This window comes from Rhinoderma darwinii, chromosome 7, assembly GCF_050947455.1.
Source record: "Rhinoderma darwinii isolate aRhiDar2 chromosome 7, aRhiDar2.hap1, whole genome shotgun sequence".
Lineage (NCBI taxonomy): Eukaryota > Metazoa > Chordata > Amphibia > Anura > Rhinodermatidae > Rhinoderma > Rhinoderma darwinii.
Genome location: NC_134693.1, coordinates 134,246,909 through 134,270,292, shown reverse-complemented (window position 1 = coordinate 134,270,292; position 23,384 = coordinate 134,246,909). Strand labels below are relative to the sequence as shown.

Here is a 23,384-nt window from a genome sequence, read left to right as displayed (position 1 = left end):
AATCCACCTTAGAAAAACTTTGCTTGATTTATGGACCGGCACCTAGAAGTGTAACTCCAGCTATGAACCTTATTTTGCGTTTAGGTTTACATGTCCGTGCTGATTAATTTTATAATTTATTTTTATAGAGGTTGAAGCTTCGTTTTTTCCAAGACAGTGCTCCAAATGCTTCCCTTTACTTAGCCATAGAGTTACATAATAAAATTCCATCTGTCTATAGTTACCACTAGGGGGAGCTCATTGAAATCAATTATAAATTAATTTTCAGTAAAATCCTAAGCTCCCTCTAGTGGTGGCTGCAGGCAAATATAATTTGGTCATTTAGCTCTATGTCTTTGCAGGGGATTTGGAGCTCTGTATTCCAAAAATTGGACATTATAATAATATATTATGAATTTAATCGGCACCAAATTTTGGATCTAATAACAAAATTAGGTTTAAAGTTGGAGTAATACCTAATTTGGTTTATTTGTATCAACATCCTGCACCACTGATACACACAACCTGTAAGCGTGGGAACCTCTCTGAACCCTGGCAGGATAGAAGGGTTTATTTGATGCATATTGAATTGTAATTAGTAAAATCTTGGAAGCGTTTCCCAGGATAGAAATACAGAATAAGATGTTCTTATCTACGGCTCCCACATTAACCCAGATATTTGTTCCAATTCTGCACTCCCCGTATTGATCCTGTTCCTGCCAATTCTTCTATATCCTTTGTAAGGAGGATACAATGTGAATAGTATAGACCGTCCATGATGTCTGGACCCGTGTACATAAAGTGTTCATAGCAATAGCTTCCCATATGCAAATACTCAACGATTATTGGCCCTCTCGTTAGGTTAACACCGGAACCGTACAGCGAGGATCCTCCTTTTAAAGGGGCGGGGACCAAAAATTATTCGCAGTGTAGTCCCTGCAGTATGTGAGGACACTCGCTAATATACATTCCGGTCCCGCGTCCCGCTGATTCTGAGATTTTCATAGATTTATAGCGCTGCCGGGGAACCGGAAGTCTAGTTGTACAACCTTCATTTATCACGATATGACCCTTCATCATGTGACCGGCCCCGCTGTACTCCATGTACAAGCAGACGCAGTAGTGCAGCGATTACATAGAGTACTGCGGGATCGGTCATGTGACAAAGAGTCGTATCGTCCTCAAAGAAGAATGTGCAACTTGACTTCCGGTCCCCCGGCAGCGCTATAAAAATCTTTGAAAATATCAGAATCAGCGGGACGGGGGACCGGAACGTATATGAGCGTGTGGACTCACATACTGCAGGGACTACACCGCTAATAAATTTCGGTCCCCACATAACCCCTTTAGCACTCTGTTGTTTTAAGACGAAACATTTTGTGCAGATTCATTTCTTAATACATCTTAATAGAGGTCCAGACGTAGAGTTAACCAGTTCAGGACCAGGCACAGTTTAGCCATTTTTATCATGAGTTAGTTAAATGACTTTAACTTTTTTATGTGTTGGGCTAGCGACGTGATTTTTGCGACTTTTTTTGGGTAAACAATGCCGGTTTCTTCTTTTATGATTTTTAAACACATCATTTTTGCTTTTTCAGAAATTGTAGGCTTAGGCCAAATTCACACGATGTGTGTTACGTGTATTTTACAATCCGCAGCAGGTCTACTTATCTTGCGTTTCCCCTTGCGAATTGTATCTGACTCGTTTAAAAATCAAAATGTGAAAACCACACCTAAAAATGCATAAAAAAACCGAACTATTAGATTTTCTGCACCAAATTCCGTAATGTGTGCATTTAGGTTGACCATTTTTAAAAAAATAGTGGAAAAATAGATTTATAATTTTTTTTAGCTAATTGTTTTTGCTAATAATATAGTATTACCCTAAGGCCCTGTTCACACAGTTTTTTTGCTGGCGGAAGAATCTATCTCAAAATTCCTTCAAGAATTTTGAGGCAGATTTTGACCTGCAGGCAGAACATTTGCCGCGTTTTCCGCTGCGAAAAACGCAATCTCTGCCTCCCATTGATGTCAGTGGGAGGTCCGAGACGGAAACGCCTGAAGAAAGAGCATGTCGCTTCTTCTTTTTCCCGGGAGCGTTTCTAACCGCTTAAGGGAAGAAACGCCTCTGCATCCCATTAAAATCAATGGGATTCGATTTCGGGTATTTTTTGCCGCTGTTTCTGACGCAGTTTCCACGTCAAAAACAGCGCCAAAATACTCTGTGTGAACTTAGACTTTTTGTCTACATTAAAGTTTGATATTTTATGTCTATTTTAGGGTAATTGGGTCCTGCGTTACGACAATGATTGGTGGGGGGAATCGTTTTTTTGGGGTAATTTGTATCTTTTAATTCATTTATTTTTGTTTTTTTACCGTTCTAGTTTTTTTTAATCATGGTCTATCCCTCTAAGGTCAGAAAAGACCATTGGGGGACTTTATTATTTCAATATTTTATTTTTACACTATAGTTTTTACCTTTAAATTAAGACCCAGCATCACCCTCCCAATAACAGCATCCCGGCGATCATGTGACCAGTCACATGATCACCAGGACCAAAAGAGGCAGTAGTATTCATTGAGCTGAGATATACTATGGTGCTGGCTTTAAGGACCAAAATCCCCCACTGTAAATATACAGTTGGCAGTCGGGAACCATTTATGGATGCCCGCAGCGACCACTAGGGGGATTTTAGGAGCTTTTACTGTATAAGCTCCCCCTAGTGGTGGTGGAAAATGTATAATTTCATTCTATATCTAAACGGGAATTGGAGCTCTGAATCAGAAAAAAGACCTTGGACCACAATAAGATATACTGTACTAAAAATGTATATACTATTTGGATGTTTTTATATAAAACACAACTGCTCTAGAGTTATATGAGAGAGAATATTTCTTCTGTTGTGATGCCGCATGCCTTAATTTCCCTCTAAATCAGCAACGTGAAAACCCATTGATTATCACTTATCTTATGTGTGAATATGTTTGGATATTGATGTAGATGATTTTGATCCATACAATGTCCCTATGATAACACTGAACTCACAGGGCACATAACAGGAAGTGTTGTCATGGGGACAGAGAAACAGAAATGCTGCAGGATTAACATTATATTACATTATTCCTTTTGATACAAGCACTTAATCTTTATTTTTAAGCGTGAGAGACAGTTTTACTTCTATTCACTAGTAAGATGACAGGATAATTCAATTCTAAATCAAAATATTACAAATATAAAGAGTGGAATGAAACCGTTCCAGTGGATAATTCCTGCCGCTAATGGATCTCCCATATAAATCAGCCGGAGAGGTGAACGCCGCTTTGCGACTTAATACAAATAAGGCCGAATATCGTATTTCACTAAATACATCCTAATCAGCCTGTGCTGTAACATCATGTATCGAGAAATGGATGGGGAATATACTGATCAGAATGTAATGCGTATCCAGAATCTCAAGCTCCTGCTCTGTCTCTTTAATTTATGTCTGCAGTACCTGGAGCCGTGCTGTACGCCACCTACTGGACTCTGAGCGCTGTAAAAATATTCACAGCATGCAGCAGTGGGACCAGGAGGATCTGCTGGTTCTATTGAAACGACTGTTGCCTACTTGGCTGTTGATGACATCACTTGGCTGTTGATGACATCACTCAAGTAGTTGAGAGATTTATTATGTGTAAACCGAAGCATTACGTTTATTTTAAGGAATAAAAACCCTGATAATAATTTTCACAGGGCAAAGACAAGAGCAAATTGCTCCCTTTGCTAAAAGGGGTTTTCCAGTCCCCAAAAATTGATGGCCCATTCTCAGGATAGGCCATGAATATGTAATTGGTTGAGGTCCGACTCTAGTCACCCCCAACCGATCAGCTGATTTAAAGGGGCCGCAGCGGTCGTACGTGTGCTGCTTTTCCATCACTTCTTCGTGCTCACACTGGGAATTGTCGCAACACTCGTTCGGCGGGTCACAGTATTACATCCATCTCCTATTCAGTGTGAAAGGAAATGAAGGGGATGAAGCACTCGTACAAGCGCTGCGGCCCCTCCAAAACAGCTGAACAGAGGTGGTGCCGGGTGTCAGACCCCGACCAATCACGTATTCATGGCCTTTCCTGAGGATAGGCCTTACATTTTTTGGGACAGGGAGACCCCTTGCATAACTACCATTAGGCAATTGTTATTTAAGCAATCACCTACCGTTTTTTAATGCAAATTCACCACGGGTAATATAAAGGGCCAATACAACTCAAACTGAATGTCTGCTCTTGAACATCAAAATGTTGTGCTAATTAATTTCTTAATATATCTTTATAGCGGCCAATACCTCGTACAGAGCACCATATCCCCTGTATAGGCAGAGATAGATAATAAAATTCTGTCTGCCTGCAGTCGCCACTAGAGGGAGCTTAGCAACTTACGGTATACAGTGTTATTATTGAGTTCAATGTATATACAGTATGCATTAAGCTCCTGAGCTCCCCCTAGTGGTAGCTGCAGGCAGACAGAATTTTATCATGTAACTCTCTGTCCCTGCAGGGGATTTGGAGCTCTGTATAAACAAAACGTAGCTACGACCGCTATAAAGAAATTAATCAGCGCAAAATGTTAGGCCTGGTGTTAAAAGGTGGAGGTTCACTTTAAGTTCTGTGTATACATCATTCAGCTCATGGGCATATTATTCTTCCTGGTTACCCAGCATTTCTTCTGTTACTTTTACATTATACTCTATAGAGGACCGATTACATATAATGAAAAAATACATAAATGATAGCGTTCGCCGGTGGTACAATAGCGTGCGCAATGTTATTGTGAACAACTTGTTTTTTTCCATTATTACGTGACATAGAGCGGCTGAAATTCCACGTTCATAAATAACGATCCGGCTGTGTTTTTGGGACGCGCACCTCACGTATCCGTATAAATAGTTTTTTATACAGCGCGCATGAAAGTGCCTGACAAAACAAGCGAGTGACAGCTTTCATGTATCCATAGCAACCAATGCTATTACCCCCAGAGTAGGCGCACCGCTGCGACAAGACATACTCCAATTGGACATATGTGGGATCCAGCTGTGCCACATACAAAAGGAGGCCGCGCTTCATCAAATTGCTTTCGCTTTTGTTTTCTTTTAGCCGCTGTCGTCTTTATTCTGGAAAATAGTCATTTTACTTGTTCCTTGGACAAATAGTTGTATAGGGGTCGAGTCTACAAAACTATCATTGCTCTTCTGGGAAGTCGACTATTGTAAAATTCTATTTCTACATTGTATTTGTTTCTGGGAAAGCTGAGTGATGACCAAACAGGCCACCATTACTGCTCCCACAGAGGCCGTAACCCAGATTCCCCGGCATTCTGAATGGTATATTTACCTAGTTATGCAGCTATGGGATTTTTTTTAGGCCCTGTTAACACAGGCAGATTTTGAACGGACTGCGCTTTTTTTCCACGTTTTTGTGCATTTTCCGCTAGCGGCCATTGAAGCTAACGCAAGGTTCGAGGGCAAAAAATGATTGGATACTGGCGCCGCAGGTTATTTCTGCCTCCCATTGGTTTCAATGAGAAGTCAGAGACGGGAGACCGGGGCAAGAAAGGACATGCCTCTACCTCCTATTGAAATCAATGGGGGAGGGGGGAGTGATTTGGGCAGATTTTTAGAGCCGATTCCAATGCTGATTCTGTGTCAAAATAAGCGCCAAAAAACTCAGTGTGAACAGGGCCTAAGATGTATTTGCCCTAATGCACACGACCGTGTGTGCCGCCCGAGTCCTATCCGTGATCTGAGAACATGTCATATGTTTCCTATCTTTTCACTAAATTGAATGTGCCCTTGAAAACTATCGGGTGCCACTCGGATGCCGTGAAAAACGTCCCGAGTGGCACTCGGTCGCGTTCAGGTAATCAAATTTATCATTCACGTTTCTGGCAAAATGAGATGAAAACCTCCTAAGGGAACAGCAATGGCCATCCTATTAGTTGCAGTTGAATGGCGGACATAATAGTTTTCCCAAATACAGAATTTAGCGGGGTATATTGTAACTGTGTCAAACTGTTTGCCGAATGTAATAACTGGGGCCCCTGTGGTTCTACCGGGGATTTGCCCCCCCCCCCCCACAGTTATACTGGGGGTCTATGGTAAAGTAATTTAGATTTAGTAGCATTGTGAGGGGCAGGGTATTACATCGGGAATGCGGACAGTTGTCCAGTTTAGAAAACTCATGGACAAACACTGAGCTGGGGAATTCCGAATTAATAGTGGGGTCAGGATGCTCATCAATAGGCTGGAGAGGAGGGCGGATAGAAAGAGCTTCTCTCACTTTGAAGGACCCGGCATGTCCAGTCATTACACGGACAGCCCATTTATTTCAAAAGGAAATGTGTAATACTCCATTTCCCTGTGGTGGCGCTGCTGGGGAATCGAACACTTGCTGCCAGATTCTCACACAGATCACAGCTGATCGATGGTGGTCCCAGCAGCAGGACACCTTGTGATCATTTTATCACGGGATCTTTCCAACACAAAGGGATTATCCAAAGCGGACTTCCCCTTTAAACGCACGTACAATATGCCTGCTGACTAAAGGCTTTTATTGAACATCATGAAATAAATGGACAACTCAAGGACTATTTAGCAGTAGAAGTACCTGGCACTGTAAAGGGGTTTTTACACAGGGCGATCATCGTGCAGACGAGTGTTCATCTGCGGATTGCATTGTTTTAAAAAGTAAAATAACAGAGACCCGCTGCCGACATGATGATGATGATGTATGGGGCGAGCGATCGGAGTAACGACCTCTCGCCACCCATGACAGGAGCAAACGAGCGCCAAACAAACGATGTCTCATTGATTGGCGCTCGCTGCATCGGCCGAGTGTCGGACGGTGTAAAAGGCCCTTTAGACCCTGTTCACACAGGTCGGATTGAAATCTGCGTCAAATCTGTTGACCGTCTTCATCTCATGCATGTGATTGGGGTTTCTGCTGTTCACATGCTGCAGATTTTTGTTTGCAATGCATAGAAAATCAGATGGTTAATGAATGACAATGGGGCTAATCCCCCAACACCTCTGCGGCATATTGCAAATCCGTGGATGATCTGTGGCAGAAATCTGAGCCATTTTTGCAGCGGATCATGCAGAAAGCGGTGAATCTGAAAAGCTGATCTCCTACCCCAATAAAGAAATATTATAAAATTAAATATTTGTGACACAGATCCCTATCCATGTGGTGCATTTTTGGTTAAATTCATGACCTCAATGCTCTATATAATAGTTCTGCTAACCTCTATGCTGACTGCTGGTAACAAAAAAAATGACCCTATTATGCTCCTATGGCTGGTGGAGCTGACCTAGTCCAGGAGCGGCATTACCCCCATGGTGACGTCACATCACTGTTGTTTTTTTGTATTAAGACTTCATTCATTTTAAATATGAATAACTTACCCATAACATTATTAGCGTTTAGCCATCGGCTCATTACAGAAGAATAACTTCTGAATCCTTCATTTATTTTTTTTTTAAATTTATTTCTTTATTATTATTTTTCAACATAACATAAACAACAAAAAAAAGAAAGCAGGTTACTTTTTTTTTTTCTCAAACATATTCACATCTTACAATAGATACAACATGTATTTCAAATATCCTTTCATTAATCGACAATATAAATAAAAACATTTAGGAGAAAGAGAAAAAATAAAAAAAATAAAATAAAAATAAAAATAAAAATAAAAGTAAAAAAAAATAAAAAAAGGGGGGAAGGAAAAAGAAGAGAGGCAAGATTACAACATATATATATATACATATGTGTACACATACACACACACATATATATATATATACATATATATATACACATACATACATATACACACACAAGGCATTTGCGATTCTTTCCCCAGGTACAGCTCCGCTAATTATATACATATAATTGGCAATGCAAGACTTTATCTATATAATCTACTATAGATCAGTTGCCTAGACTTGTTAGGACCTTACAGCTATATCTTGATATCTTTACGCCAGTCACTTAGATACACTTCCAATATTTATAGTCTAGAAAGGAAATGCTCTTGAGGCATTATAGACTGACCATAACGTCCAATCATTTAGAAATTTTCCGTATGAGTTAGAACGAACCGCTACCATTTTTTCCATAGTATAATCAAATTGAATGAGATTAGTTAATTCAGTGATCGTAATGGGGTCTGAAGATTTCCAAGACCTGGCTATCAACAGTCTGGCTGCCAGAATGACATGTCCTGTTATACACCTTAAGTCTCTAGGAATGTCAACAAGACCAACAAAACACAAAGCCAATGCAGGAGAGGGACGAATTTTATACCTTAAAATGCTGGACAAAAAAACAAAAGTAATTTCCCAAAAGTTAAAGACTAAAGGACAGTACCACCACACATGCATGTAATCGCCTAGGATGCCACAATTCCTCCAACAAAGAGGAGAGTAGGAAGGGTTAAATTTCTTCAACAGTGTTGGGGTTCTATACCATCTAAGCAATATTTTATGTGCTATTTCTCTGTGACTTTCTCCCTTTGAGATTTTGGGGACCCAATTTATCGCCTGGTGCCACTCTGCTAAGGTAATAACCATATTCAGTTCTGCCTCCCATTTAAGCAAATACCCTGGTTTAGCTAATCTCTGAACATTAGAAATTGTAGAATAAAACCACGAGATGCATTTCATTTTAGGCGCAGCCGAGTTGAAAGCCACAAAAGCGCTTCTTGGGAATAGTAGCCCATCTAAATTTCTACTGTTTAGGATGTGACGGATCTGAAAATATTTGTACAAATCATGAGTGGATATACCATATATTTCAACCAATTTATTAAAAGGCAGCATTCCCTTTGAATCGTAGAGGGAACCGATCGTTTCAACCCCAGCTGCCTCCCATTTTAGTACATTTAATTCCGGTGTAAAGGAGGAAAGATACCGAAGGGGAAGTAACCGAAGGGGGTAACATTCAGACTTAGGCGTATGTGAAATCAAATATTGCCAAGAAGCTATAGAGGCAACAATAGAAAGCATGTTCATGTTCCTATACGGGCGGTTAGAATGATTTAGTGGCAAAAAAGAAATTAAGTGAGCCCCCGCTGTAGCCCTCTCAATTTCCACCCATTTAAGTTCGTTATGTCTACCCCACCAATGATAAATCTGGCTAAGAACCGTAGAGTGAAAATATCGCCTAATATCTGGTACCCCCATCCCCCCTAAAGACCAAGAACGGGACATGGTGGAAAATCGAATCCTAGGTTTTTTACCAGCCCATATGAAATCCGTAAGTAACTTTTGAAGTTTCGAGAGATAAATGATAGGAAGTGGAATAGTCACTGTACGGAATACATATAGTATTATAGGCAAGATCATCATTTTAACAATAGCAATTTTTCCGGCCCAAGATATCGTTGGTGTGGAGAAGCTATTCGCTAGTTTTGATACCTTAAGTAGAAGCGGGTGGTAATTCTTTGTAAATAAAGTCGAGCTCGAACTTGTAATAAAGGTACCTAGATATGTAATACTCTCTTCACTCCACTCAAAAGGGAAACGTGCAGATAACGCAATTTTTGTAACCTGATCCAATCCAATCCCCATCATTTTAGACTTATTTGAATTAACCTTGTAATATGAAATTTTGTTAAATTGAGAAATCGTATTTTCAATAGCAGGTAGAGAATTGAAGGGATCGGAAATCACCAAAAGCACATCGTCAGCATAAAGACCGACTTTGTGGGTTTTAGTCCCTACTTGGATGCCCTGAATTTTTGTGTTAGTTCTTATTGCTTCTGCTAGGGGTTCCATTGCTAGGGCAAACACAATTGGGGAAAGTGGACAGCCTTGACGAGTGCCGTTCCTTATTGCAAAGGGATCAGAGAGAAACCCAGCAGAAAAAACTCTTGCCGAAGGGGACGAATATAGTGCCAATATTGACGATTTTATACGTCCCTTAAGGCCAAAATGTTCAAAAAGTTGTGACAGATAACCCCAATGTATTCTATCGAAAGCCTTCTCTGCGTCTAAGGAAAGAAGCAGAGAAGGCGTTCTTGAGGTCTCCACACACTGAACCAAATTCATAAACCGCCGAGTTCCATCAGAGACCTGACGTCCCGCCACAAACCCAACCTGATCTGGGTTAATCAATTGAGGGATAATATGATACAATCTTTGTGAAAGCATTTTTGCATATATTTTAATGTCTGTGTTTAAAAGAGAAATTGGTCTAAAGTTAGCTGGTACTGTAGGGTCTTTGTCTGGCTTAGGGAGAGTAACTACCGTGGCCAGGAGCATTTCTTTAGGGAAAGCACCCTCTTCTGCTGCTTTATTAAATATCTGCATTAAATGAGGAGCTAGTATCTGTGAGTATTCTCTATAGTAGTTATTCGTATATCCATCAGGACCTGGAGCTTTATGAAGTTTAAGCGATGATATGGCTTTAAGTACCTCTAATTCAGTGAAGGGAGCCGATATGGCTGCGAGTTGAGACTGAGAAACCTTGGGCAGTGGAACTGAAAGGAGAAAATCCGCAATTTCTGACTGTGAAGGTTGGTATGTATTATCGTCCGAATGTAAATTATAGAGATTGTTGTAATAATCTCTAAACCGATCAGCTATCAACCTAGGATCTATTATTTTATTACCCTGGGTATCAATAAGGTGAGTAAGACGGGAATGTGGGGTAAGCTTTTTTATCCTTTTAGCCAAAAAGGCGCCAGCTCTATTATTATGTACATAGGTATTCATTTGTAAACGTTTAAGATTAATATCATATTGAGTTATCAACAAAGACTGTAGTGACAAACGCAAAGACCTCAGTTCAGAAGAGTATGCCGGTGTGGGTGTAGTTTTATTTTTATCATTTATAATTGTTATCTTCTTGTTGATACTAAAAATTTCGTTTTCCCTTTTTCTCTTAGCCTGAGAACAGGCTTTGATTAGTAGCCCTCTCATAAATGCTTTGTGTGCATTCCAGACCGTAAAGGGGCAAGAAACTGAGCCGACATTTACTTCAAAGAAAGAAGACAATTCTTTAGACAATTTCATAGCATGATCAGGGTGGAGGAGTATATAGTCATTCAAACGCCACTGTGATGGATAGGAGAAAAGCATTTTTTCCTCTATATAAAGCGAAATTGGTGCATGGTCAGACCAGGTTATCTGTCCGATTTCTGAAGCTTTAGATTGTAACAGTGCCCTGTTATTTACCAAAAACAAGTCAATCCTAGAATAAGAACCATGTGGAGGAGAAAAGAAAGTATAGTCCCTCTCCCCCCCATGTTGACATCTCCACACATCGAACAGACCTTCCTCCACCAAGGTCAATGCAAAAGGAAAGGCTTGTCTGCTTTTAGTGGTACAATCTATATCTGGGTCAATAATCATGTTAAAATCTCCACCCACAACCAACATGCCTTGTGTTGCGCTTTTAATTTTAGATAGTATGGTAACCAAGTAGTGATGTTGGCGTTTGTTTGGAAAGTAAACATTAACAATAGTATACAGTATATTATTAATTTCACATACTACTCCCAGATATCTTCCTTGGGGATCGCTTATAAGTGATTTAAATGTAAAAGCGACTGAATTTTTAATAGCAATCATAACCCCCTTACGTTTAACCATACATGAAGATGTAAAAATGTGTGGAAAATATTTGTTTGAACACTTCGGACTTTTCTCCGCCTGAAAATGGGTTTCTTGCACCAATAAAACGTCACATTTTAGAGCCTTAGCTTCCCGCCACAACAGACTTCTCTTATAAGGACTATTAAGGCCCCTAACATTAATTGAAGAAAATTTCAATACCATGTCTACAGGTTAAAGAGCAAATACAGATAGGCGCCAAGAAACTCCCTACGAGCCTTAAAATTCTGAAATCAGTACCTTTGTTTTTAAGGAAAACCTTAAATAAATTAGTTTTCTGAAAACATAAGTTCAAAATTGCCCCATTATATAGATAAGTCATGTACAAGAGAGTACATACTAAAGAGACAGAAAAGGAAAGTAAAAAAAAATTATAATAAAAAGGAAAGAAGAATAAATTGAGAACAATCATAGTGCGAATTCCGCACTGCATTCTCTTTGGGAAAAAGAACCGATAACACAATTTGCTCAAGTAATAATATCAAAAAGAAACTAAAAATGAGTTAACCAAATGCAAAATGTATTGATACCATGTTATCCTTTAGTATGTAAACAACATATACATAAAGTATCAAGTCGTACGGTGTCTAGTGCTCACTGACTTCCATTCCAAAGGAAGTGTGGAAGGAAAGTTGGCCTTCCTAACTCTGTGAACATTTCCGGGTAAAGGAATGTTCCATTTCTGTAACAGGGCTATTCCTTCTTCCACAGACGTAGCAGTGACGAAAGTTCCATTATATGTTATCAACAATTTTGTCGGGGACCCCCATTTATACCTTATACCCTCGTCACGCAAGGTTTTCGTAACTTGAGAATACTCCCTACGGGCTTGAAGAGTTGCAGCTGAAAGGTCCGGGAATAGAAAAATATTTGAAAAAGGAGACGGAAGCGAGCCTGATCTTCTGGCCTCAAACATTAGTCTCTCTTTAATATGGAAAAAATGTATTCTAACCAATATGTCTCGAGACGCCTTTTCTGGTGCTGTTTTAGATTTTGGTAATCTGTGAGCCCGGTCAATTATCAAATCTAATTCTGAAAGTGATGGTATTATAGCGAGGAATATTTTTCTCACATAAGAAGTCAATTCTGTAGTCGGTATCTCCTCCGCTATGCCTCGAATTTTGATATTATTTCGCCTTGCTCGATCCTCGCTGTCTGAAACTTTGTGTTTGAGCCAAACAACGTCATTTTCCAAAATATTATGGGCATCCACTAATTCATTATGTGCGGTTGTGAAATCTCCCATCTTGCGTTCCAAATGGTCGGTACGCTCACCCAGGAGATTAACATTAGACTGTAGTTTGCTGATCAAAGATGACACACTTTTATCTATGCCCTTTTGTAGCAAGATTAGCATGCCTTTTAATATATCCACAGTTATGGGGGCGTCAGAGGAAGGAAACTGATTAATATCACAGGGTTCATCTGTTACTGATTCTGTCAGTGTAGTCTCATCCACCCTTAGAGATTTTTTTCGAGCAGGACTTTTAGTTGCTGGAGAGACCAAAGGAGAAAAAGAGTCCCCGCATGAGGCCCTGTCCTCATTTGATGTAGAGGGAGAGCCAGAGGCCCCATCTTCGGGTGGAACTTCGTCCTGTATTAGATCACGTATAGATATACTTGCGGACTGGCTCACACCATCTTGTATAGCATCAGATATTCCTGGCCCTAAACCAACTCCTTGGGAAAGAGCTGCATTAGAAAAATATTCTGTTAACTTCCTAGGTACAGTTCTACCCTTACGTTTAGTCATCTTAGCTGACCTTAGACTGACCTTTCTTGTTGGTACTCTAAATTTTTACCTGCTTTTCATTTTATGAATACTATATAAAAATTTAAGTAGCAAAAAACAAGAAACAAAACCAAAGGATCGGAAACGAAACAAATCCAGAACCAAATCCAGCCAAAGCAGCCTCCCAATTTCCAACCTCTAACCTTCAGCCACGTACAATTAGATATGGAAAAAAAAGGCGGTTGGACACACGGTGGGGCAGGATGGAATACAGTTCAGCACAGCCAAGCACAGATACGGAGGGATGAGTTACAAAGTACAGTCACTTAATTAACTTTCCATCACTTTCAATATTTTCAGCATACTACCAGATCTCTTTGATTCCTCTTCCTGGCGCAGTTAATGCAAAGCACAGGTCAGCACAGCACAACACAGCACAAAAGATTTCCCTTCCAGGAGAGCCAAGACACGTGGTATCCTTGAGCCCAGCCCAGCCTCCTTACTAGTAGACAGCTGACAGATGATCGTTATAGCCGGACCTCGCGTTAGTGATGTTGCACTTCCCCAGTGCAGTTCCCCAACAGCTGGGAATCACCTCGTGGGGTATCCTACCCAGGGACGCCTCTCTTCAGTGGACCTCGGCAGGTTCGACAACAATTACAGCTGGGCTCAGCAAGGTTGCTGGACATGCAATCACAACGAGCTTAGCAGACTTGACGAGCACCGTAGCACACACTGCACACACATCAGCAGAGACAAGCGGAAGCAAGCGGAGACAAGAGGCAACTGGAGATAAGGCAGACAGGATCGTAAATTCCTTAACCTTGAGGATCCTCACACTGGTCTTTCTTGTTTTCCCTTCACAGAAGGCCTCTCAGTTTAGGCAGCTCATTTAGCTCAGTCAGCGGCTCAGATGGTTGGTTAACATTGATTGGGCTCCATAGGGCAAATTGTGTCAGCTACTTCCTTCAGCAGCCAGCAGCCATGACCTCGGCGGCTAGGCTCCACCCCACCACAGCTCCTCTGAATCCTTCATTTATATAAAAATGATGGTGCGAGGGCTTGGAAATATGGGAAGAGGCAACGGTAGTGCCCCAGAGGAGCAAAAATGTACAGCAGGCCGGACTGACTAAATATCATGTATATATATATTTCTTTATGGGTCCTTTGGCAAAGGTCTATGTACCATAGAGGCAGATTATGGCATATATCGGGCCCATGAGGAAGGGGCCACAGTTCAGTCTGGCTCCATACCCCTTTGATATTGGCTGTCTGATCATTTGCAGGGACTTCCATTTCTGAGATGGTGCGGTGGCATGCACCAGCAGGGTGCATCATTTTACTATGGGGCTCCTTCTAGTCTATTGTGTATATATACGGCTCTTCCTCATTAGTATATACCCATCAGTCAACAAAAATTTCTGAGCACCATGTCAATAACCACCAAAGTGAATGAAGACCCTCTAAACTATTAGAGACAGCAGACCAACCCCCCTAAACAAATACAGATATCAGACCCCCTAAATAAATACAGACCTGAGACAAAACCCCCTTAATAAATACAGACCCCAGACCAAAACCCCTAAATAAATATATAACCCTTATATCAAACTCCTCCTAAATAAATACAGACCAGACTCTTCGAAGTAAAGACCGCAGACTAGACTCCCCCTTAATTCAAATCCCAGACTATCCCTTTTATACAGACCCCAGACCAGACGTAAAGATTCTCATCTCTCCCCGATCCTGCACTCCTCTTTACTCACAGTCAGCGCCGCAGACTACGTCCTGATGCTAGGGCAAGTGTCAGGACCTTGTTTGCGGTGGTGCCCCGGAATGAAGAGGAGTGCAGGGCCGCGGAGAGATGAGTATATTTTGTGCCTGGGAGACTTCGGGAAGTCCAGGAGATCTCCACTTTTTCCGTGAGTCCCCTGGACATTCCGGGAGGGTTGGCAAGTATGCTCAAGATGTAGGGACCGGCACCAAATCAAACTTAAATCTGCACAATGAGGCAGCAATAAACTTCCTCTACCTGCTGGGATTCATAGCAATTATATACCCCGCCCAAGGGCAGACACACGGGGCAACCACCTCCTATATGTTCTTCAGATTTGGAGCTCAATCCCCCAGACACAGGGATAAAATATTCTGGTTACCTTAAGCTGCCACTAGGGGGAGCTCACCGAAGTCAATATTATCTGTATAAATCCATATGCCTCCATGGTAGGTATGCCCCTGAAACTATGTGATCCCTTAAACCAGAAACATTTGGTTAACTCTAAAATTGCCTAGTTTTACATATATATTCATTCAATGCTAAGTCACTATTGAACATCAAAGCTCAAAAAATGGTAAAAATCATAAAAATTCAGGTCGCATAATCAAAAAATAAGATGTAAATCTGCATAAAGCCTTCATGGAGAGCGCTGTAGTCACTCATGCAGATCCCGACTCCCACCCATAATTCATTGCTCACTAATTGCACCTCGGCCTGGTTTCATCAGGCCGTGTTCATTAATTTGTTTCCGAATGTCGGCGCAGGGAAGCCAAGGTCAGCCGCTGGTGCGAGGCACTGATTTAGCAGTTTAACACACAAGATGCTAAGTACTGGCCTTTTGTTTCTCATGATGTTGAGCAGATAAATTATACAGGAATTGCCGTGATTAGGTTTGTGGAAAGACTCTGATTAATGTGAATTCTGCTCTTTTAAAACCAAAGATTATTTCTCCTATTCTTTGCCTGGCGGTAACTTTGTCTTTGCCAGATTAACGCTGTATGAGCCCGGCGCTCGCAGTAAATCCGCTACAGTCCTAGGCCGCCTACTTTGTACTTTTTGCATAATATAAAGCAGTGGACTGCAACTTGTGGCCTGTTGTTAAACTAGAACTCTCATCCTACTTTCTCATTTAAGATAGAAGTCTCCAACCTGAGGCACCCCACCTGTTGTGAAACTACAACTCCCAGCATACCCTGACAGCCTCCGGTTGAACATCAGTGGCATAGGAGTTCAATTTCATTTTTAACAACTTCACAGAAGTACACCACCTTTTTTTTTTTTTAGAACTCTGTGTGTCATGCCCTTGCCTGCGGGCCGTTAGGCTCACTCACCTCCTGACGCCCGAAGCCATGGATCTGCAAGCACTGGCCCCAGTCTCCTCCTCAGAAGACGCCAGCGCACACCTCGGCCGGGTCCCTTAGGGTGCGCGCTCGTGCCCGCTCTGAAAGGGGCAGCGCGCGCACCGGACTTTCATGTTTAATTAGCCCATAGCACCCTGGACTATAAGAAGGGCTCAGCCCCTTCCTCTCACACCTGAGCGTTGTTGTCATACCCTAAGTTTGTCTATGCAAATGGTCTCCTAGTGTTCCCTGCTCCTGTATCCTGTTTACCGTGCTATCCTGGTCAAGTGCCGTGCTGAGCTGAAGTCGTGCTGTGCTGTATACCACGCCTGACGTCTACCTGCTGCCTAGTCCCAGCCGAGCCTGCCTTGCTACTGTCCGAACTGCCACAGGTACCCTATACGAACTATAGACTGTGACCTGCGCCCTGTTGGCCAGCTGCCATACCACCAAGGCGGTACGGGCCAGTGGGTCCACGAACCCAACGTGACACTGTGTAATTCCGTTCCTCTGTTATTCCTCCTGCAAATGTATGAATAAATTGACAACTGGGTGCAAGGCTAGCTCTAGGGGTGTACGAACTGTCACTACCTAAGGGGCACCACTGACTCTGATGGCCTGGGTACCCAGAGCTTTCACTCCCCATCCTACACTTTTTGCCCAACAATTTGGAAAAGCAGCTGAACATAATGTTGATACATTCCCTAGTTAAACGATGGGCAGTGTAATTTAGGAACTGTGTGGCAGTGTTATTTAGGCACTATATGGTATATAATAAGAGGGAGGAACAATAGAAGGTACTGAACAGAGCACCAGCCAAACCTATTCAGGCCCTGACTGGGTGATACCATCCTCTTGTCAATGGTGTGTGTCCCTAAACAATCAGACACTGTCCAATCACTGATGAGTGTTACAGCGTGGGGCTGCACCTAACGGCTATATTCACACTTTGCAAATTGTTGCAGATTTTGAGCCGAAGCCAGAAGTGATTCAGGAAGAGGGAGAAGTGTAGGTCCTCTTACACCAGCCAATTTTGGCCGATGCAACAAGCGCCGATCAATGAGACAGTTGACGCTCGTTTGCTCCGGTCACACGGAGCTATGGATGGGGACGGGCACTCGTTACTCCGATCACTCGTCCCCATACATTATTGTCATGTCGGCAGCACGATAATATTTTCGTTTTTTAAAATGATCTGATCGGCAGATGACCCGGTGCCCTGTTTACACACGGCAACTATCGGCAACGAGCGTTCTATGCACGATAATTGGCCAGTGTAAAAGGACCTTAAGTATTTTCAGACGTCTTTGAGTTTGCGTGTGCACATACCCTTAGACAGGAATTAGCACAAGATGGGCGGAGCTGTGACAATTAATCTTCATGACAGAGAGAGTGGTTGCCACCATTAATGCATGGCTGTGAGGACCCTATGACTGATCACAATCCATAATGGTTGCACAGGAAAACCAAGGATACAGTATAAATGTAATAGGGGAATTATACACTTACGTTGTGTTCATTTTGGGTGGAGTTACCCTTTAAGAACTTTGCAAAATCCAAAAAGTGGAAAAATAGGGGAAGATTTTTTTTTTTTTGTAAAACAGACAAGGAGACGTCAAAGTTGTAACGTTGTGCTATTCTTTTGTATATTCTATGACATTCAGCGGCTTTTGTGTGGTTCATTGTATTTGGTTTCTATGAGAAGCTTGGCAGAGCGGAGAGTCCTAAGGGAGCAGGTATACGTTCACATCGTCCCACAATGCAACGACCGGGCGGCGAGAGCAGAACTGCCATTAATTTAATTAACTTATGACTTGATACTCTCATCTCACGTGTAATATCCAGACATCTGCTGCTCGTAAATGATTTCTGCAGAACAATAAACCCCACTGACTGAAAAAAGCTGCTCGGATGAAAAAAAACACCTCGCAATTACCCACAATGCATCATCAGGTGCGCAAATCACATCAGCAGGAGACCGCTTTAAAAGTCACCGGAGTAGAAAAAAAGTCAGGGATTGTTCTTCTTATACTGATATAACAAAGTAACCGTGGGGCCCCATAGCAAAACATGGAATGGGGCCACACTCCAACATGAGCACTTCCGTGTATAAGCCCTCTTGGTGTATTGCCGTGTGGCTGAAAAACGCACTGCAAAAACGTGTGTGTTTTTACAGCGGTTTTGCAGTTAGCATCGAAACCGCGGCAAATCACGGTAAAAACACCCTCAATCTGGACTGACAACAATGCAATATCTCCGTACGGTCACAGTTTAATCCCTAATGCACACGGCCGTGCCGCGGGCCGCATTTTGGGAATATGTGTACCTCCGATTCCTCTATAAGGCGAAATTCACACGAACGTGTGCGTTTTGCGTGCGCAAAAAATGCATCGTTTTTTGCACATTGCAGTTCCGTGTGTCATAAGTGTTTGGTGCGTGGCTGCGTGATTTTCGTGCATATGGCATCCTTATGAAACGCGGTTTTGAGGTTTAGAAAAAGAAATGAAGGAGTGGGTTTTATTTTTCCTTCGTTTCTTGATCTACTGTTGCGCGAATCAGTTGTTGATGTCCGTTTTGTTGCACCTTTATTTTTTTCTCTGCATTTCAAGGAACTTATGCGTACACCGACCGAATCACATGCACCCATTGACTTCAATGGATGCGTAATGCGTACAAAACGCTCAAGTATAGGACGTCGTGAGTTTCACGCAGCGGACACGTGTGTGAAAAACACGGAATGTCTGAATTTCCCCATTGCCTTACATAGGTCTGTGCGAAAATCACGCGCGTATCACGGACGTGAAACAGGTTTGTCTAAATAAGGCCTAAATCTGCGAGAAAAAAATTGTGACCGGTTTCATTGCATTGTACCGAGTGGAGACACCAATACGACAGCATGCAGTGCCTTTGGGTCCATAATACAAAAATATTTCCATTCACTGACAGCAAGTATAGATTTGTAACATGGCGAGGAATCAAAACATTATATATTGAATATGAAATAGTATATTGAAAATGTCCAGAACGATTGCGTGTACAGTGATTAAGCTTTATTTCTACAAAAACACGAGTCCATTCAGTCGTTGCAGTTGAGGTGCGGTTAGAACCGCATCCAAAAACCGCATGATTTTGCACCTTTTTTTTATGCGGTTTTTACTGCCACCGTATAAAAAAACTCCTCAAATCACTGTAAAAAACGCAAAAGCGTTTTTTCGGATGCGGTTCTAACTTCACCTCAACTGCAATGTGTGAATGGGCCCTTATTCAGATTTTTCGCAGCTCAAAGACTTACACGCTGATTTCCAAGCTTTAAAGGACCCGTGGTGTGAAATCATCAATGCTCCTCTTTATATACTATGATGGTTTGGTGGTTTACGTTAAATTTCATGCCCCAGTTTAGCCATTGCCAACCCTATTAGGAAAAACAACAGGGACAATTTCTCAAAACTAGTCCAAGGGAAAAGTGCAGCAGTTGCCATTAGCAACCAATCAGGGTTCTGGTTTCATTTTCAAAAGGTTCTCTGTAAAAAGGAAGCAGGAATCTGATTGGTTGCTATGGGCAACTGCTTCATTTTGCCCTAGTCCCACATCTTGGTACAGGACAGTCAGCGAGACTCAACGGCTATATATTAGACCTGATATAGCATAAAATATTATTTTTAATCTGCTGTAGGATTTGTATTGCCATTGGTGACCAGCGCTTGTAGAGGTAATTCAGAGCCTCTTCCCGTTGATATATAAAGGGTTAAATAAAACTTTTTGGGTTATGTGGTTTGATAGTATTAACTTTCATTACCTGAGCTGGGGAGCCCGCTGTGCATTGTGGGGGACGTGACTATATCAGCGCTTTATGGCCAGGAAAAATAACATGAAACCGATAGTCTCCGCAGGTGTCTTCACATTTCTAAGGAGCTCTCATGAGTGTAACCAGGGTGATGCGGATGCTGCAGAGTCACATATACCATGAGTGGCCGAGGTTTACGTATACATATATACTAATCTATAATAATATACTACATGGGATATATATATACTATATGGTATTTCCGCTGCTCTCGTCATTTTCTGAAAAATCGCTGGAGCTTAGCAGAAGGGGCCACCGCAACCTGACACATTTACTATATTTTACGCCAGAAACCAACTTTAAATTATAGCGGAAATCTAGCGATCATCGAGTTCACTCATGGACAGCTGAAGATGCGACAAATTTATTGAGGCGTACGCCTCTTTAATAAATTAGTCGCATCTTACTCCAACTTTTGGTCCCCACATGACCCCTTTAATACTATGGGGGAATTTATTATTAGCGGCGTAGTCCCTACAGTATGTGAGTATATTCGCTAATATACATTCCAGCCCCCCCCCCCCCCCCCCCCCCCCGTTGCGCTGATTCTGAGATTTTCATAGATTTTTATAGCGCTGCCGAGGGACCGGAAGTTTAGTTGCACAGTCTAATTTGATGACGATATGACTCTTCATCACGTGACTGACCCCGCTTTACTCGCTGTAGTTCCTGCTTGTACATGCAGAATCAGCGCGACGGAGGACCGGAATGTATATTAGCGAGTGTACTCGCATACTGCAGGGAGTACGCTGCTAATAACTTTTGGTCCCCACCTAACCCCGGGTTCGTCTACACGTAGCGGAATTGCTACGTATTTTCCGTCCGGAATTGTTGACGGAAAATACGCAGCAGAATAAAGTAGCAGCAAGTGGGAGAGGTATAACAAATCTCATCCACATGTTGAGTAAAAATTCTGAGCAGAAATTGACCTGCGGCGCGTATTTTTTGGACCGCAGCATGTAAATTTCTGCTGCGGAAAGTGGCAATCTCCTAGCATTGTGAAAAACGCAGCAAAATACACACCATTTTCTGCTGTCAAAAACACAGGAAATGGTGCGTTTTTGCCGCAGCGGAATGTCTGCTAATTTCAACGGAATTGCTGCAGAAATTTTCTGCAGCAATTCCATTACGTGTGGACAGCCCCTTATTTAACATTTAATATATAATAAATGCCTTGCTACCTGCAGCCACCACTAGGGGGAGTTTACTGCACTGCAATTTATAAACCGTATGCAGGATGCTCCCCCTGGTGGTAACTGCAGGTAGCTAGGCATTTTACCATCTCGCTATCTCTATGCAGTGGATTTGGAGCTCTGTTTTGGATATGGAGATACAGTACATTAGGAAAATAATAATCACAGAATTTTGGACCTAAAATCAGAAGGCTGTTAAAAAGTGGACATTTACTTTAAGTGCTTGTCAGACATTTCCATATATTAGATTGTGAGTCACTAACATTGTAAGGTGAATTATTTGTCGCTTCCAAAGGAACAAAGTTAAAGAAGTCTTAGAACAGCACTGAAGACAGGGGCATATAGGGGGTGGCACTCAGGACATTTAGCAGTGCCACTCAGGACCAGGTGCCTGATTTGGCACAAATACCCTTCTGCCATATAGGAAAACACCAATATTATATATGGCATCTGGTAGATGGGGGGGGGGGGGGGTGTACGTTTTTGCATTGAGGCCTAAAAGCTTCAAGCTACACCTCCGACTGAAGGGTTCCGATGTATTACCTAGTGCCGTGGTTTCTTTCTTCTGGGAATCAGTGGGGGTCATAGCTTAGAAATCACTAATTATATGAGTTTTGGTTCGGTAGGAAGTGGAGCTGCAAGGATTTGACAATGAAACGCTGTGATTTGCAAACATTTGCGCTGCTCTTCACCGCACTCCGTGAAGACGTTTCTCCATCAGGATATATTTTCAGTCACTTATAAACACTTCAGTAATGTAAAGATCCGAGGCTCCCAATTCTTCGCTGATGAACCCCTCCCGGCTCACTCCACGAGAAGTGTTTGTCAATTGCAAGGTATGTGTTGCCGCATCTGAATCCTTCATTTATATTCTGCGCAATCACTGCTTTTAGTCTTTATGGAACGTTTCGTTGGCAGTAGATGTGTGTGGGAAGAGGCCGCTTAGGTGTCGTGTCTGATATGTATGCAAACGTCAACTCAAGAGTGTACTAAAGCAGCTCCATCTAGAATCAACCTAATCACCGAACATTCAGTTCAGATGTTTCGGATTGTAGTAAAGCTGGGTGACAACCAATATGGCCGACGTTCTAGCTCTCATGGGGGATTATTAACCATCTTTCTTGGAGTCTTGAATGGTGAACACCCCAATTTAGGTCGTGATATGGTAGTGGGTATGTATATGGTAGTGTGTATGCAATGGCATACCTAGGCTGAAGAGGAGGAAGTAGCTAACTTCTCCTCTTACTTGAATTTAAAGTGATTGTCTCGTAAAGACACCACCTTCCATATACCAACTTATAGGGCATATGGCTGTCATAAAGATACTCCACTTTATGATCCAGGATGGAGAACTGCTCAATGGCCGCCATGAAATACATTTCCCCTGTAGCGACCATGGCTTCCCCTGGCAAGAACGGCTCTGATCTGAAAGGGGTTGCCTCTGATGTGACGTCCCCTTTTATATAGTTAGGAATAGTTGTCAGGAAAAGGTAAAATTTGGAATTATCTTTTAAGTAAGGCAATGCTGTCTTAAGTTGTCTTGTTGTTTACATCAGCTGGGATTTATCCTGAAATCATCAGAAATATTTTGTTCATCCTTTTGTCCCAAAGGACAAACTTGTTCTTATTATAAGTGCATTTCCCAAGATGACAATTTGTGTTGTTCACTAATTGTTCCACAGGAAGAAGCCGTCTAAATAATCCTAGAGGTTTCTAAGAAATTAGTTACAAGTATTAGGTATATTAGTATTGTTTTAGCGGAAGTTTTTGCATTAAAGGGGAAATCCATTTTTATAATAGTCGGGTGGCTCTGAGATTTAATCCTCCGCCCAACGTGTACACTGAGAGCTATCCAATCAAACGTCTCCTTT

General features: G+C 42.0%; 1 protein-coding gene across 5 annotated transcripts in view; it reads right to left on the bottom strand.

Annotated features, from left to right (window-relative positions):
- LOC142656806 (G-protein coupled receptor 22-like) overlaps positions 1 to 23,384 on the bottom strand; it is a 186,917-nt gene that overhangs the window by 40,289 nt on the left and 123,244 nt on the right. The window contains exon 1 of one of the 5 annotated variants that reach the window (XM_075831723.1): positions 19,769 to 19,845. The exons of the other annotated variants lie outside the window; for them this stretch is intronic. The gene's annotated coding sequence lies outside the window, so the exon portion shown is untranslated. Of the gene's footprint in view, positions 1 to 19,768; positions 19,846 to 23,384 lie in introns of those variants that run through there. 5 annotated transcript variants of the gene reach the window in all.